We start from the raw sequence: 17,604 nt of genomic DNA, 5'->3' as shown, positions 1-17,604 counted from the left end.
TTTTAAAGAGCAAAATCTCTTCTGGTCTTTCTGTTTAAATAAACAACTTGCACAATGATAAAATGTAAGCTAAGTATTTTGTCTGTGGACTCAAAGTATTTGACCAAGCTTATTTCATTACTCCTGCAAGATACTTTATCCCTGTGTTTTATACCCTCTTGTCTTTGGCCTCTTCACTCTCATATTTACTGACTGGATTGATTATATTGTGTGTAGTATGTTCTTTTCTCTGTTCTCAACTGACACTGTGGCCAGATGTGGACTGCCGTCCATGCAAACCTAATAGCTGCTTAAACCTCAGCAATAAATGTTCTTTTTTCATTATATGCCTGTCTTGCCATATAATGTCTTTCACATCTGCTTTTGTTCTTTTTGATAAGATGACTTTATTAGATGCTTATGCATACATGAGGTAAGAAAAAGCAGCTTTTACTTTGAGTGTTGAGTCAATAAGTGATTAAATTAACAGAATTTCCATGTCAGCAAAATTGCTAACATTTGATCTCAGATGCACTTTACTAAATGTTGAGCTATATTGAAATATCCACAGCACAAAAATATTCCTGTAAGAAGCTTTCTAGCCAGGCCACTTGAATAAATGTGTTATGAATTTTTTTGTTCCTGTTGAATATTAATAAGTTGTGAGACATATGGCTAGAACTTGAATACTGCCCTGAATTGAAAAGGCCAGTGTCATGAAGGTTCTAGAACTCAAAGACCTTGAGAAGCTACCAGTACTCTGAACTTTTAACCACATACACTATTTGTGTGGGGAAGCAATCTAACTTGTATTTAAAAAATAAAAATAAAAAACCACTTTATTCTTTACTGAGACTTTAATCAGAAGTACTTTTGCAGAAGTGAGACTAGGAAAGGTGATTTTTTGGAGACATGTCAGAACCTTTGTTTTAGTACTTACAGTTCTTTTTTGCTTCTTTGGCAGATACTACTGTCCAAATTACATCTTCTTAAAAGACTAATATTAGATGGTGTTATATGTCTCAGAGTGGCGTGTAGATTAAGTTACATGCTTTTTTAATTATAGCCTAGTACCATTATTTTTCCCCTTGAAATATCTATTCATAACAAGTATTCCACAAATTGCATCGCTCTTTCTAAATAGAACCAAGGAATGTAGTTTAAAATGTCGGTGCGAGTTTATGCTGTTTAAGGGAAATGCTTGGATGACTATGTTTTCCTGAAACCCTCTATGTTAGGCAGTGAGAGGCGAGTCCTTTCATACAACAGTAGCATTCAGCTGAGTCTCATGCTAAAATAGTCATGGATTAAAAAACTGTACACTCTAGAGCAGTAAAAAACTTCCAAACTCTAAATGCCTGTAAGTGGAGTCTTGCTGATCATCTGAGCAGTTGCGTTAGTACATGCGGAATAAGGCTACGCTGGAAGAAGGGGGTTCTAAAAGGATGTGTTTGTAAATGTGTGTGTATGTGTCTGCATATATTTATGTATTTGGATAGGTGATTTATGTTTGTTGAAGTGCGTGAGAGCACACATAAGATAGGGAAGAAGAGCATGATTTAATATTTTTTTTTTTTTGGTTGAAATCACTATCAGCTTCTCTATATAAAGGCATCTGTAGTATCACGTAGTATATCATATTTGGGATAATCTTGGTTCCGCCTAAGTGGTTGCGGCTGCACATGTGTGTAGGAAATCAATTTAGCATCCAATTTTTTTTTTATAACTAACTGTACTATGGGTCCTGCTTTTAAACTTTCCTTGAAAACAAATGGTGAAGTGCTGGAGTTTTTTTTTCTTTCTTTCTTTTCTTTATGCACTTAGCTGCATTTTTGGTGCAAAAGATGCTTCTTGAGCATCAACAGCCAGGCATTGTCACACTTCAGCTCTCATCTGTGCAAATTCATAGGAACCCTCAAGCTCCTCCAAAAGTATTTGCTGCTTAACTGTTTTCCAGTGGACCAAAAAATAGGAGCAAGCAAGAACTTAGGGGATTTTTATCTCCATTCTGCGTTAGATACTGAAACCTTCATCAGCAGTTTAAGCCATGTGGGACTGTGTTGCACTTGAAGTGGATGAGTAGCACTCACATGATTCCTTGCAGCAGCTCTGCGTGTGTTACGCGAGGGGTAGAGGGGAGGTCTGTGGCTCAACTGGCTTCTGCTCATCAACTGATCTGTGTTAAGTGACCATTTTTTGAGCTATTAGCTCATAAAAATTGCGAAGGAAAATGAGTTAAACTAAACGGTGTTTGTGGTTTAAGAATGGAAGTTGAAACTAATACATTTTCCTTGGCACTTGTAGTGGGGTAAGAGCACAAGACCTGTCATAAGATAATGGTTCAGCGGTAATGTAAGTCATAACAATCCAGTGGCTTGCAATCATCTCTACATGACCTGTGATCAAAGAGACTTCTGCAGTTTTCCCACCTGTCCTTTACTTTCCAGAAGAGTGGCTTTTTTTCTGTGTTTTGAACTTTAATGCGTGCTGCCAAGGGACGCTGAAGCATATTGATAACAAGGAAAGTGTATAATGTGGCACTTCTGTTACTGAGTATTTTAAGCAAACTAATATATACTTACTAATGGTACTAACTCTTAGATTGGCTACTAAATATTCCCTTTGAAAATTAATCTCATGCTGCTGTTTTCCAGATATTTTTGTACACTTAGATGTTAGCTATTCTCTCTAGTCAGGTGAGGTTTAGTATTGTTGCCTGATGCAGGCTTTCACTCTGAATCACAAGTGAAAGGTTTACAAGAAGCTGGGAGTGCAAAGCATAAAGTTGTTAGCATCATATGAACTAAAGCATAAAATGGCATAAATCTACTGTGAAATTTTATCAGTAAAATTTCCAAGGTGATAGATAAGTTTTAAACTTCGTAATACTAGTAATAAATACCAGCTTCTCTGCAGAATGCTGCCAGTTGTTGATTTTAACCTTTTTTCCCCTTCTTGAATTCTGTCCTGGTAGTTGCACTGAATTTAGGTTTTGTTTTTCTGGCGTCATTGTTCGTGGAACTAATGAGATCATGCCAAAAAGAACGTTGTCTACCTACACATGTGTTCTATTAGCTGAAAGTTTCATATTTCAGTGCACATTTAATAAAAATACCAAACTGCAAAAATAATTAGACTTCATATTAACTAACACTTGAAGCCTTGGACCGGTGGGAATTTTTTTGGACTCTGCATTTTATACTTAAGAATTACCGGAAGTTTTCTAATTTGTCTCTCTCTTTCCTTTCTCCCGAACTCCATCCTTTTCTTCCTTTGAGCTGCAGTGTTCTGCATGCCAGGACGTGTTCAGTGTGTGTCCTGCACAAGCTGACGTAGGGCCACAGTGTTCAGAAATACACGTTGTGTATAAAGAGGTAGAATTCCTGTAGTTTGACATTCCTTGAGACTGCATTTTAGACATTCCATTTTGTTCATCCTCACAGCCAGTGTTTCTCCAATTTAGAAATTAATTAAAATGACACCAGGCAAATGGTCTTCAACTAATAGCCTTAGTTCTTAAATTAAAAAGTTAATGCACTTCAAAATCTAAAATATGATCATACATATTCCTGGAGAGCTGACGATTTGTTTCTACTCAGTGAATGAAAAATTAATAAAAGTAGCAGCATTTAGTTCATTTAGTATCAGTATCTGTAGGTAAGTTAGAAGCAGGAGGAAAATCCAGAACAAACAGCATGTATGATAGGTTTAGCAGAAAAAAGCTAGCCATTGTACATTGCTTTTGTAGTATCAGTCCTCTTACTGTGCGCATATGAAATAAACATGCAGAACTGCTGCTGCTACGTTGCGTTTTTGAAAAAAGAAACTTGGCGTCTTATATAGTTGTAGACATAGCCTCTTCCAGATAAGTTTGTAATCAAAGTGGTGCGCTGAGACCTATCCATAACTGTTGAGTTACATATACTTAGAGAGAGGGGGGTTCACATTAATAACACATTTTTCTGCTGCTTAATGAGGTATTTGTACAGAGTAGTGATTGCATTATTGTTTTCTGAACTTTGACCTTGCTGCGATGAGCTTTATGGCAGCTCTGAGGTCTAGGAGAGTTCAGATACAGGGCTGTGGAGGTAGCTCACCAAGTACGCTTTGGAAAATCATCCTCATGTGTGTAATGATCTTATGAGAGTATATGAATCCGTGATCGGAAAAGATATTCTTGGAAAATTGCTGTAGCGATGGAGAGAATACAGCAGACTTCAGTGCTGCGAAGTAGCAGATAGCTGCTGTTGGGCCTGGAAGGTTAGAATATAGACATGTATGAGAAATAGATCAGGGAGTTTGTCTTTAATGTCCTCAGGAGGAGTATGAATCTGATGTCTCGTTCAGATCTGTTTTCAATACACGTAGTACACCCTGTAATAAGAGCTCAGAAGGAGATATGACCTCATCACCTATGTTTGAAACATCTGTCCTGTTTCTGTACTCTGCTGTAGTCTGAAGTGAAGGGCAAGCTGTTAAATCGTAGAGGAATGGAAAAGGGGGAGAAATGGTTCCAAATGTTCAGGGGAAAAAGAACCTATTCTAGCAATTCCACGTAATATCCGTTGAATCTTATTTGTGACTGGATTGAACTAAGATGAAAATAGTTTGTTTGTGGAGGGAATTATTTACAAACCTATGGGACAGTCTTAAACCAACTCTTTTAGCATCTAGTTTTTGTATCTCTCTTTACCCCTCTGATTATTATTGAGATATTCACACTTTGCTTTTCAGTGAGGGCATCACATTTTTTTAAGGTCCAATTTAATCCATAACTCGAGCATGATTTTCAGTTACACAAACCAGAATGTGTTGACATATTAACTCGACTTCTGCTTGGCTGTGCATTTTGCAGGTGTCATTTTATTGGGAAAGAAACTGTTTAATGTATTTTCCGAATATGCATTTTGATTGCCTTTACTAAGGCTCTGGAATAGATACTGCAGTTTCTATCAATATTAACAACTTCAATAATAATATATTATCCAAAACACAGGAAAGAATCATCTTCCACAGTTCTTAATTTTCATATAGTGCATCTAATTAAAAAATTCTAGATTTAAAAGTACTAAAGTTCTTGATTCAAGAATCACTACAAGGTAGGAGTGTTTTTTCCTGTCCCTGATGTTGAAGCAGTAGAGGGCAGTAGTATTAAGATGATTGTCAGTTGCTTTCTCAGCGAAAGCTTGAAGAAATGAGGAGGAAATTTGAAGTGCAAGAAATGTGCTGCTCCGGCATCAGCCTCGTAAACTGTCGTACCGTGGGGACAGAGACACGTTCACAGCGTGAGTCTTTCTGCATGCCTTGCTGCCATAGGGTCTGTGTGTGCACGTGTGTGTGCTTGTGTGCAAACGAGAGAAGGGAAGAAGATCTTAACCTTCTGTGCCAGCTGCTGTAGTAGATTGAAAAGGCTTTTTCTTGTTTCAGCATATCTGCTTTGAATAATATGCACGCAGAAACAAATGGGATTGTTAGAAGAAAACCAATAAAATTAAAAACCCAATGTAGTTCAGCTGGAACATAAAACTGCTCGTATGGTTTTGAAAAAAATACCCTTGATGCCTAAGCGATACTTCTTCAATAATAGGTTGTACTGAAGTCGTGCGGGTCTGCTCTGTTTTTAAGGAGGAAAAAAGAAGAGAATAGTTTTGAAACAAAATGTTCTTTATGCAGATTTCACATAGAAGCACAATGTATTTTTGGATGAACTAAGAGTGCTTAAAATACTTAAGTGTGAGCATTTTAATTACAAGACTTTTCTTTTTTTCTTTTCTTGAAGATAGTCCTTTGTACACACGCAGTCTTTAATTTGGCATTCCATAGAAGAGGTGTTCTCCACTTTGTTCCTCAAAGTAGATCATCAAAAACACTCACTGTACTTTTTAGTTCTGAAAACTTAGTTTGCTAGAGAAAGTAGTACTTTAGCAAATTAAAATTGAGAAATTTAATTTTAAGGCAGTTAAGTGTTATTAACTGTTACAAATGGGTATACATGAAAAAAAAAATTTGGGGAAAAAAGTCCCTACTACTTCAGTGATCAGTAACGTACACAATATCTCTAGAAAGAATTAGTATTACAAGAAAAACAGTAACATATTTGTGTTATTAAGTATGGGTAACTAAAAAAGTAGCTGTAATAAACTATGTTAGGTGTAGTTTAACTGCGGAATTTAAAACGCGTTTGTAGAAGGTTTGCAGCTACTTTGTAATTGTAAAGCAGGGTAAGCCGCTGTCCAGTAGGACAGCAACTGATCTCCGCCGGTCCTTGTTGTCATCATGCTGTGGCAGATTCCTGAAACAAATCTGTGCAAATGGTTTACTCCAGGTTATTATATTTGACGATAGAACAACATAATTCTTCCACCTCAATATGAGGAGACAGTCCTTGGGGAAAATGCAGTCCTTCAGTGGCAGTCAACAAAACATAACAAAATACATAACAAAAAAAAAACCACAGAAGGGGAACTACTACTAAAGAGAGATTGATGGGAAAATACATTCTCTATAGTTACAGAATGCAAAACTAATTCTGATATTTAATTGAAAATGTCATGTTTTTTGCTCCATAACACAATTTAGCCCCTTTTGGGGAAAATGATGAGTGATTTAGAAGCTCATTGAAAGTCAGCAAGCCTTGCTCTATAAATGAGTTAACATTTTTGAAAAACACCAGTGTGGCAAATTCAAGGATTCTGTATTGTTTCATTAAGACTTAAATTCTAATGCTGTTATGGTGACAGGACCGTTTCTTTCCGTGTCTGTGCCACTGAGTTGGGGGATCCCTGTGCCTTTCAGCTGTCTTGGAGAACCTGAAAGTGAATGTGCTTTTTGTGACAATGAGAATATGTACTGGTTCTTGTGTCTAATTGTACTTCTGGTCCAGTTAATTATGTAAAATTTCAGGAATGAGTTATTGGATGACTAAGTTCACTAATCAGTACAGAAAGCTGTAGCTGATATTGAAAGGCACCATGATTGGAAGGTAGCTTCAATTTTTATTCTTATACTTTTAAATTTCAAAATGTGTAAAATATTTTCTTTGCTTTCTGTAAAGAATGGCAAAACTGAATATTTTGCTAGCACATTTTTTAATCTTCTGTTACTTAACAAGTGATTAATAGTTTACAGTTGTTTTTAATTTTTTTTAGACTTAAGGTAAAGAAAAAAGGCAGGAGTCTTTACATTTTTTTTATTTTGATGGGAGTTTCACTGCATTAACCTGACCACATCCAGTAATTTCCATCACTTTTTTTATTGCTTAAAGATGTATTTAACTCACTAAGACTTGTTTAAAAGCAGGTGGGTGACACAACCCTGGCAAATTTTGAACAGTGTAGAAAAATACCTTCTTGCTGCTATTTATACAAGTCTTCTCCTTCACCTTGTTGAGATTTAAGTTGTTTTTCTTTCCATTGTGCTATCTCCATATTCTTACTCATTTATGGTACATGATATTGGGAATGCAGTAAAAAAAAAATCTTTGTACCAGAGAGTCAGTGGTATCAGATCCCTGCAGACATTATTTGATCATAAGTTTCATTTACAAAGTGGCTGCATTTAGTTTTCTTTCGGCACTATTTTATGCCAGAAGATCCTGCTTTGTTTTATGGAGAAAGCCAGCTATGTCCATGTCTGATACATCACCAAGAACAGTATCCTGAACTGGGTCAAGAGGAAAAACTTCTTTCCCAGCAGCGTGGCCCATTCTCAAATGTGGTAATTGTTATACCCGACTGCCATCAGTACTTCAACATTTTCCACTCTAAGACATATTTATTACTACTTTTTCTGTTCCAAGATGTAGCAGGTATACATTGGCACTCCCTTGAAGTAGTTTAGTCCTCTTGAAATTGGACTTTATTTCATTCATCATGATGGATAAGTATTTCCCCATTTTCAGAGTGCTTAGCAGGGACGTCTAGAGCCTCTGGTTTTTTTCCGTATGCCATTTAAGTTTACATGGTGGAAGAACAGAAAAGTCGAAATGGGTCCTTGCCCTGGTGTATGCAGGAAATGTACAGCTCTGCTTTTTAGAGGTTTTTGGTTGGTTGTATTGAGTAGTAGTGGAACTGTTTCCCAGCCTTTTCAATACTTAACTAAATTTAGCTATCTAAATGCCATGCTGCTAAGAAAAAATAATTGCTTAGATTAATTTACTTTCTTTATGATATCTCCAGCTATTATAAAGAATCTTTCATTGGCTCTGAATGCTGGGTTAACTTGGTTTCTTTTAATCAGCCTTGAATAGGGACTGATTAAAAGCCTCTCTGCAAAATTAGCAAATATTTTTGCATTTTCTTCTCTCAACTTTAAAGCAGCCTTTATATGATGATGAAATAAAAGGCAACATCTTTGTGTAAGTGTGGGATGGCACAAGCAGTGACTTTTGTACATTTGTGCCCTTACTGCACAAATGAACTGCTCTGATGTGTGGTGAATTTTTCATTTAAATGTAGTAGAGGGTAGAAAGAGTACTTTATGGTACTTTTCAGATAAATGTATCCAAATAGATTTTACATGTGGGAAAGGAAGGAAACAAAGAAGAAAAACAGGCTTAACTAAGTTTATCAGGAGTGGAAGAAAGGAATTGCTACTTTGGAGATAAAGCAAATATTAAGTTGTTTTGGTGTACTTAAGGTTTGGTGTGTAGATATTTATGTGTTGTAGTCTATCGAAGGTCATTAATTGTTGTTAATCTGCAGTTCAGCACCTGATTTAAAAGGTGAGCTTAGGAAATCATGGGCACGTCTGCTCTCTGTCTCCGCTAAAGTTCACAGATGCTCATTGGGTGCACAGTACTGGTCTGAGACTTACAAAGCCATTTTTGTTTCACCATTTGGTAAAAGGACAAGCATCTTCAGTCCATAGTGCTTCTTGAAAAATGCTCAACTTTCTTTTGGATTTCTCATCAGCCACTTTGTGATTGATATTTGCTGGTGTTTGCTCTGCTTTTTTATGTGAAGTCCTTGATCTTGTCTTGTGGGTAACTCTAATTGTGATGCCTGTAGCTTTATTTTGATAACACTTTGTCTCATCCAGGATCTTAGTATAGCACCTAAGAGGTAATGTGTAAGAAAGTTTGCAGTTACCTTTTGAGTCAACTTGTTTAAGAAGTTTTTCCCCATCTACTAATTATCGTTAATTACTATACATCAACAGCCACACAAGGTTTTGTCTTTTTTTGGGGGTGTGTTTTCTAATTTGGGATCCAGCCTACCTTTATATTCGGAGTTCTCTTGGGGGGGGGGGGGGGGGGAGAGGAGGGAAATCTCTAGTGAAGGCAAAATAAACACAGTCTCTGGCAGCAAAATCTCGTATTTATGGTGGTTTTTTGGTCACTTCAGCTTTTGGCAAAATGTGACGATAAAGAAATAGCTTCCCGTTAATAACAGAGGAGTCAAATTTGACCCTGCTTTCATGCTTCATTTCAGTGACGCAGGTAAAGATTTGTTTTGGGAGCAAACAGTAAATTCCAGCAGATACTTGGCTCTAAGCACGTAATATAATGTCTGTGTTTTAAACATAGAGTTTTTCCCTAACGCTTCTCAAGATTTAGACATTATGTCACGCAACTATTTTTGTCTTATGTTCAGAAGTCCCAGTTCCCAATACAATGTTTATCTTAATGACCTGTGGAGCCTTGCGCTGTTACCTTTCTCACATCACAAACTTGGTTGTTTTTCTTTGGCTTGCTGATCAAAAGTAGTAAAAAGTAGAGAGATATGTTAAAAGCAGCCATTATTTTAATACTGATATGTATGAGGATTTATTTTTTTTCCAAATTACGTGTTTCCATTTGTAAAAATGTTTTGACTGGTGGAAGGAATTAATAAAGGTGATTTGTTAATCTCTTATAGGTACTCTGATACAGTCCCTGAGCGACAGAGTCCATAGAGTGATCTGTGGTGGTTGTAAAGCATGACTGTTTAATGAAGGTTTTGGAAAAGGATAATATTTTCTGTCATCTTTTTTTTTTTTATTTTTCTCCTAAGAGGGTGGGTTGTTCCATTAAAATTCCATTCAAGCAGACAGGGGCATTTATAATGCTCCAAAGAATATGTTCTCTATTTTGGAGTATATTATGTTCTTTATTCACCCAAATCTTGTTTTAATATTGCTGTAAACTTAATAAGAAGAGATGAGATATGAAGTGATAATCTTTTAAATATAAGGAAAAATAATTTTCTCCACCTTCATAGAAGGCATAGGTGTAAGCTGTCTCTTATTAGAGATTTTGGTAATAAAAATCTCTGCTTGTAGAATAGCAGTCATCACAAAGCTATCTTGCTGTGCTAATCTAGAGAAATCATTTCTTTTTTGTTTTGTTTATTTTTTTAGTGCTCTTCATTTATGATTTTTTCTCATCATGTGATATGAGCCCTGTCTTTATGCTGCAGATTTGCCCTTATCCCATCACTGCTCTGCTTTGTATGCTCTAAGAGTTCCATGCTCAGTTATTTTAAATATTAGGGATGCCTCTAGCATCGTGTGTGTGTGTTCAGAAGTCACTATCCCACATTCCATATTCCAACCTGAGAAGGGTTTTGGGAATGGTTGGTACAATTGGACTGTCAATGCCCATGATGGGTTGATACAGGGTACATGTACATGCTAATATCCTTGGCTGGATACCAGTTCCTTGCTTGCTGCTGGCAGACCCTGCTGATTGCTTAGCTGTTCAATGTGGAAAGGTCTTGTTTCATCCTGATGAAAAACACAAGAAGTGTGTGCATGTGTATGTGTTGTCAGGTTGCTAGATGACAAGTATAGAATTCAGGCTGTTAACGCTAATTAATCTTTCCACCATGTTAACCGCAATGGTCAATCTTGATGGCTTAAATCTGTTTCCAGATTTCCGTATTGTCTGCCTAGGTTAAATGATCAATGGGAGTTTGTGGTATTTCATAAGTGGTGGTCATGACTTCAGAAATCTTTTGTGACCAATTTAAGTATGTGAAGATGGGAAATGGCTCTCCTTTTTTGTCTCCTCTCCATTAAAACTATTGACTTTTGCCAAGTTTGGTCACAAAAGCTATCCCTTTTAAGAATTAAACCACAGTGGCTCGATTGCAAATGAAGAATGGCTTATCTTTTTAGAAGAAAACCTGTGTGATTTACACTGAGTTTTCAGGGTTTTAACAAGATAATGTTAAACATAGTGAGATTTGACCAGTTGATTGACATTTATGTCTGTTGTTCATGTATTTAATCCTTTCCATAGTTCAAATATATTTTCAGTCCAATTTTCTGGAAGCCTTAAAATACTTCAAACTAGCTGAGCGAATATCTAAAACATTGAAGAAGGATGATCAAAGAGCCTTATTTTGTGATTTGTATGCTGATTGGAACAAGCCATATAGGATGCCATATAGTTCAGTGTAATTTTTAATAGTTAATGTGTGTTTCTATTTCAAGTGCATACAGTGAACTACAAGATGACCACTTTGTTGCTTATTTTAGACATTGAAATCCCACATCAACAGCACAATTTTAGTTTCTGATCTCAGATGCTACTTTAATTAGCTGAGATTTATTTACTTTAATTGAAGTACATCTGTGTATGTGAGTAACATTTGGACAGTATGTTTGGAAGACCTTCCACTGTAGCTTGCCGTAGCCATTTCTTTAGTGTTCTGTGAACAAAATTCTTCTTTGTGGAGTAAGTACTTTAAATGATAAAGTTGCTTCATTTTATTTGATCCAGTCTGCTGGGATTAATTGTTGTATGCTGGCTTCATCAGTTATTCAGCTAGAGCTATCAGTTCCTGACTGGTCTGGAAGGAAAAAGCAGTACTGCTTTACACGCAGATATTCTTTTTCTTTGATGGAAACTTTGGTCTCCAACCAGGGTTGAGCTATGAATGAATCTGTTTTATAAATTGCTTCATTTTTTTACAACTGTTTTTATTCCTGAAATATGTCATTCCATGCTTCTGGAATGTTGCTAAATATTTGTGTTAAGCAGCGGAAGTGTTACAGAGTTCACCGGGAGTAAATGTTACAATTAAGTTATTTATCATGTTTGTGTGATTTTTCTGGTTGACTGTTTTGTTATAGGTGGCTGGTGATGACACTAAAAAAGAGTTATCTCGGTGCCACAGTAATGACACAGAAGTACCACTGTCTTCAAACCCAGCCCATCTTATTTTGTGTCTGGTTTTCAAGGCTCGCTCTGTGTTGCTTCTGAGTTGGTACTACAGCATTGACTCCAAAACTAAGTCAGTTCATGGGTTTCACTGGTAAAGACGCTGAGGGTTGCAGAAGTTGCTGTCATGCATCAAATTCAGTCAGAGGCAAAATGTCAGTGGTGCCAGTAAATAAGATGATGTAACAGCTAACAATGAAAAAATACTGATCAGTACTTCTAACTTCCAGAACTGTTGGGGATTTGGGGGTTTTGAATTTTTCTTTTAGCAGAAGGCTGGTATGACAGCATTTCGCAGAAATAACAGTAGGAAAACAATAGTGTGCAGTTCAAGAGTAGGACAGCTGCTATGCTGTAAGTGTGAACAAAGGAGATGTCCATGTAGAGAGGAGAAAACTGTAAGAAAGACCGAACCAGAGACCATGCACTGGGAAAGGAATGACATTGTTTCAACAATGGCACAGTGACTCTTTTTTTTGACTTTGGTGGGATCATGTTTTCCTTCAAGGTAAGTTTGTGTTATAATATGTCAATACATAAAAAAGGCCTTGTCAGATAGTAGAAATGGGTTGTAAGGATATAGAAAAGAGAACGTGTCCCAGTGTTGCATACAGAGGTATGCCAAAAGTCAATAGTGAAGGGAAAAATTTTTGCCTGCGATACTCGCTCTGTGTATGCCTCACACAGCCATGTGCTAATGGGTTGCTTTTTGGTGTGAACCCAGATTGTAAGTCTCCTAAAAGAATGACTAGTCTGTCTGTCTGTCCACCATCAGAGAACAGGATGCTGATCTTCGAAGGAATGTGGTAAAATATGAAGTGATTTTACTTCTTGCTGTGTATTTTTCGTTGTAGATGATGATATGTCAGAGAGACACTATCTGAAATCTGAAGGAAGGAGTGATCAGTGAATCATCTGTTCCGAATTAAACAAAATATGACTTAGACTTGCATAATAGGAATGGAACTGTCAGAAACATTTGTCAGTGGCCTAATTCTTTTCCAAATGCTAACAGTTTTACCATTATTTGGAGTCCATTTAGTCCACCACTGGACTCTTTAACAACAACAAAAATATCACTCATGAGTTTCATGATTGTATTGCATGACCATTCATGTCAGTATATACTTAAAAGCCCCAAATACAGGGAACAGATGCTCCTTCTTCCATGGAGATTTTCCAAATTAAGATGATTCTCATTTGGGTCCATGTACGTTATCTGGAGTAAATAAGTAGTAGTTGAGGATGTCCAGGATTCTGAATGATTGACCTAGAAATGCGTAGATAAAACTGTTCAGGGGCACTTTCTTCTGTTCTTTTAGAAAATACCATTGTATAAGAACATTTACTAGGTACATCAGTTGTAAATGTCTTCATTAGAAATACTCCTTTCCTTTGGGAAAATTTAATTTAGATCATTTGCTTTTATGAATACAAGTCTTGGCATACCAATATCTGGGACTTTCTGGAGTTATTTTATTGAAGATGCACAGAAGCTTTGCTTTTCCATGCATTGAATAGTGTCTTTTTCATTATTATGGGAAGATAGTGGAATATATTTGGAGACTGCTGTCAAACTTGATTTTTAAAAAAAATCTGTCGCTCGCATTTAAAAGTGCAGAATTTTGTCTCACTGGTGATAGTGTAGATCAAGACTGACTCGGTTAATGAAAAAGGAATGACATCCTTAGAAAGTCAGAAAATCTGAAGTCGGAATTGAACCCTCTTTTTCTGTGAACGTATCTTTTTTTTAATAGTAACACAACACATTTAATAGCTTGCAACACTGCTAGAAGTCACAGTTAAATATCACTAAATTTTAACTGCCCTCGTCACTGTGCAGTAATTACGTATCACTTGACTTTCTGGAAAGCTCTGATGAAAACTTGCAGCATCCCTAATAGAGTCGGAGAAAGAAAAGGATTCCTAGAATGCTGCAAAATAGCTGACCGAATGGACAGTATTACTGCTCAGGATCTCGTTGCCAGCAGCAGCAGCACTAGTGCATTAGTGTCAGTCTCTCGTTTCCTCTAGCACTTTTTAATGTGCAATCATGCTGTAGTGAACCGTTAATGAAGTCAGTGCTTTATTAGCTTTGGTCAAGGCTGATGACTTCTGTGGTGTGTTGGAAGCCAGTGTCTTCCAGAGTGAAGGACCCACATTCCGTATTTTTAAGAGTTTCAATCTTATTTCCTGTTCCATTACCTCAGACTAAGCCAGATTGTTTCATAAGTATTTATTATGCATTTTATAATTTTTCTCTGCCTGAAATAGTAAGTAGAAAAGCTTTTCCTTTCAGCCTCTATCTGAAATCTATATAAATTGTGAAATTATAACAGTGGTATCTTACTTCTCAGACTTTGTCGATACTGATTGAGAGAGATTTTTGACCTTTCTCGTTGTTTCTCTCCTTAAGTAATTGATGTTTCCAGACAAATCTGTATTTTTTTTTTTTCCTGTTCTGAATTTCCTGTAATGAGAAACTTGCGTCCTTTTAACTGTGGACTAGTGCTTAATTGTAAAAGAGGGAAGTATACTTCATAAAGAAAATCAATGCTATTTAAATTACCCCCTGAAAGTGAGTAGTATCTCTTTAAATCTGTTTTGCTTAGACCAGGAAAACACAACTGACAAGTTGGTGGTTTTCCCCAGCTCGAATGCTGTAATGGCACATGGCATCCAGCAGCTCTTATTCCGAGCATTTGCAAGCATTAATGATCAAGAAAAGAACTTAAAAGTCACAGACTTCAGCCATTGTGATTAATTGGTTTGTTTTTTATTAGTCAGGCCTTCATGTCAGTACAAGAACTGACATATATTTTGAATTTTTTCTAAATTCGTATAAATGCCTTATTAATTCCAAATGTTGATTTTGTCAAGAATTGTGTTTTCCATTTCAAGTAAAACATTTTATTAAAATGATAAATTGATTTGTCATCTGTTTGCATTTTACTGTAATTATTATTAAAGCAGAAAGTGGTGCAAAATGTTTGAATGAAATAATCCTTGCTTTTTTTCAACCCAATTGAGTCCAATACTCAAGAGCTAAAAAATCCCCAGACTTCCTCTTTCCTGATTTGGAAAGTTCTTTCTGTGTTTGCTTCAGTGAGGAAAAACTGCAATATAATAAGCAGTAAAAGTAGGGAAATATGGGAGTAAAAACACACGCAGAAAAAATACTACTTTTTTGCGGTATTCAAACCAAAATATGTGAAAATGAAATGTTTTGTGAGGGGAAAAATAAAAGAAAAAAATGGGTTTGGTGTTAAAAAATAATAAAAAATCCAGTCTGTTTCAGAATCATCTTTTTAAGGAGTATGAACTTGCACAGCGACAATAACGATAGTTGCCTCCTGTGAGGCTATGATGTATTTAGTTTTACAGTCCATTAAGTTTTATGGTTCGTATGACACTATCTGCCTTGTTGTTGATAGCATCTTACTGGAAGGAATCATTCGTGCCAGGCTATGTAAGCAGCAAGAGCTCGTGTTTAAAAAGAGTTGTCTGTGTTAAATTGTACTACCATATGTGGTCCTTATTCCTGTGAAATTAAGAATAGGTGCACATGCAGGTTTTCTCAAGCGTGTAACCTACACAGCTCTGTCGTAGATGCTATGGAAGTAGAATTAAAAAACCCCAGAAGATAGCAGCTGTGGCCTCTGAGTTGTGACCATGCTCAGTGTGATGCTACGGCGTTGAGTTTGTGATGCATTCTGAGAGATAATGACTTTAAAATTACCCTTTTCCCTTCATATCTGTAATTGTTATGGACAGTGCAAAGATTGAAGTCTGTAGCGAAGAGGAGAATGGTTTTGAGAATAGCTACTTGAAAAGGAAAAAATTTAGAGGAGCAGTTCCCATATGCCCCTCTCTCCGTGAAGCCTGTTATTGAAATACTGTTGGGGAATGATGGTGTCACAGCCAGCGCGGTAGCTGTAAAATACAAACAGACTTATCATTATTTTCTCTGAGCAATAGATGCTGCGAGGAATTAAAGGAACAGTTAAAGGCATAATTTGGTAGCTGTGGACTTTCTCAGAAAGACTGTATATGCTGTAAAGGAAATCTACTGTTGATCAGAAATACTTTGTTTAAGTGAAGAAAGCTTTACAATCTAATAATAAAAAAAGAGCTATAGGGCAAGGTTAACAACAGAGTGGGATTCTGGAGCATCCTGAGATGTTTGCATTCCTCAGCAATATAGATGATTCTGGCTGGGATATTTTTGTAAATGCATAAACCATGCTTTCTGAGCATTGCTGTGAAACCTTCACCTGAAGTGTGAATGCATCATCGTTGAGACCGACCCTTATTACTGATCAAAGAAAATTGTGCTCCCTCTGTTAGAAAATATATAGGAAATATGTAACACTTAACACCAAATTCTCTTATACCCATATATATATATTTAAGAATTGCACCTGTGTCATCTGGATAGCAAAGAAGTTTGTTGTCATGTAGAAGTTTGCAGCATTGATGGGTTTGTTTTGATGCTAGACTTGGCCAGCACCTCAGTTACTGAGACTTTTCAGTGTTAATTGTTCCCTTCATCTTTGTACATGTTGGTGGATGCTAGGCAATGTTTCTTCTAAAATCTCTGTTTTAAATTGTGGAAGAGATGTAACGTGTCTTTTAAGCGATAATGTTCCATTGTAGCCTCAAAAATACAAGAGTTGAACAGAGAAGTCAATGAAATGGAGGGCCAAGGTGCCTTTTTAAATTAAATTGGATTAGATGCACCCCCTTAAAAAAACCCACAGGCCTTATTTTTATATTTTGGAATCACTGTTGGTAGGTAGCAGGAAACCTTTGTTGTTGAGAGTATGGGCTTGACAGAAGCCAGCTCTTCAACTTGCACAGACTGCTCTGGTACTGGAATATTGTATTCTGTGTGACCTGTAAATTTAAAGTTGCTTTAGAATTATTTTGATTCTGGAGATTTTTTCCTGTGGAAAAACAGGCATGGATCTTCTGCTCTCAGGATTATATAGCGCTATCTTAAGAATTAGCGTAAATAAAAACTTCATTTTTGTCCTGTTCTTTGAAGCCTTTTTGAGCTGCTCTTTTTAGGTCAAAAAGTAGACTTTCTCTACTCTTCTACATTTTATTTACAATAGTCATCCATATGTCTAATCAGGGGCTTGTTTCTCCCTCAGGATAGTCTTTGGCATCTTTTTTCTTTAGTTGCTCCAGGAAAATTTGGCTCCTTAAGAATCTTCTTATTCTGGCTGTGCTTTGGTTTCCCCTGTTCTCGCAGCCCCACCAAAGGCTGCCTTCCTGGCTCCTGGCTGTCCTGACATTCCTTCTCGGTTGTGTTTTTTGCTGAAACTTCAGGAATATATGCACTAGTGCCTTTGAAGTGTGCTCGTACCACTTTTGTGTAACTGGTTTCAAAGACCTTAACGGCCTTTCTCAAATTCAGAGTGATTTGGGCAACTCGGTCCCTTGGGTTCCATAGCGACTGCCAGGTAAAACTGCAG

At 36.7% G+C, this 17,604-nt stretch overlaps 1 protein-coding gene across 1 annotated transcript in view; it reads left to right on the top strand.

The window, feature by feature from the left end:
• BANP (BTG3 associated nuclear protein) overlaps positions 1-17,604 on the top strand; it is a gene marked incomplete at its 5' end in the record, with an annotated part of 116,310 nt that overhangs the window by 47,911 nt on the left and 50,795 nt on the right. The window lies entirely within an intron of this gene.

The sequence above is a fragment of the Cariama cristata genome, unplaced genomic scaffold (genome assembly GCF_000690535.1).
Source record: "Cariama cristata isolate BGI_N322 unplaced genomic scaffold, ASM69053v1 scaffold1373, whole genome shotgun sequence".
Lineage (NCBI taxonomy): Eukaryota > Metazoa > Chordata > Aves > Cariamiformes > Cariamidae > Cariama > Cariama cristata.
The sequence above is the reverse complement of the archived record's forward strand: the minus strand, read 5'-3'. Positions and strand labels throughout refer to the sequence as shown.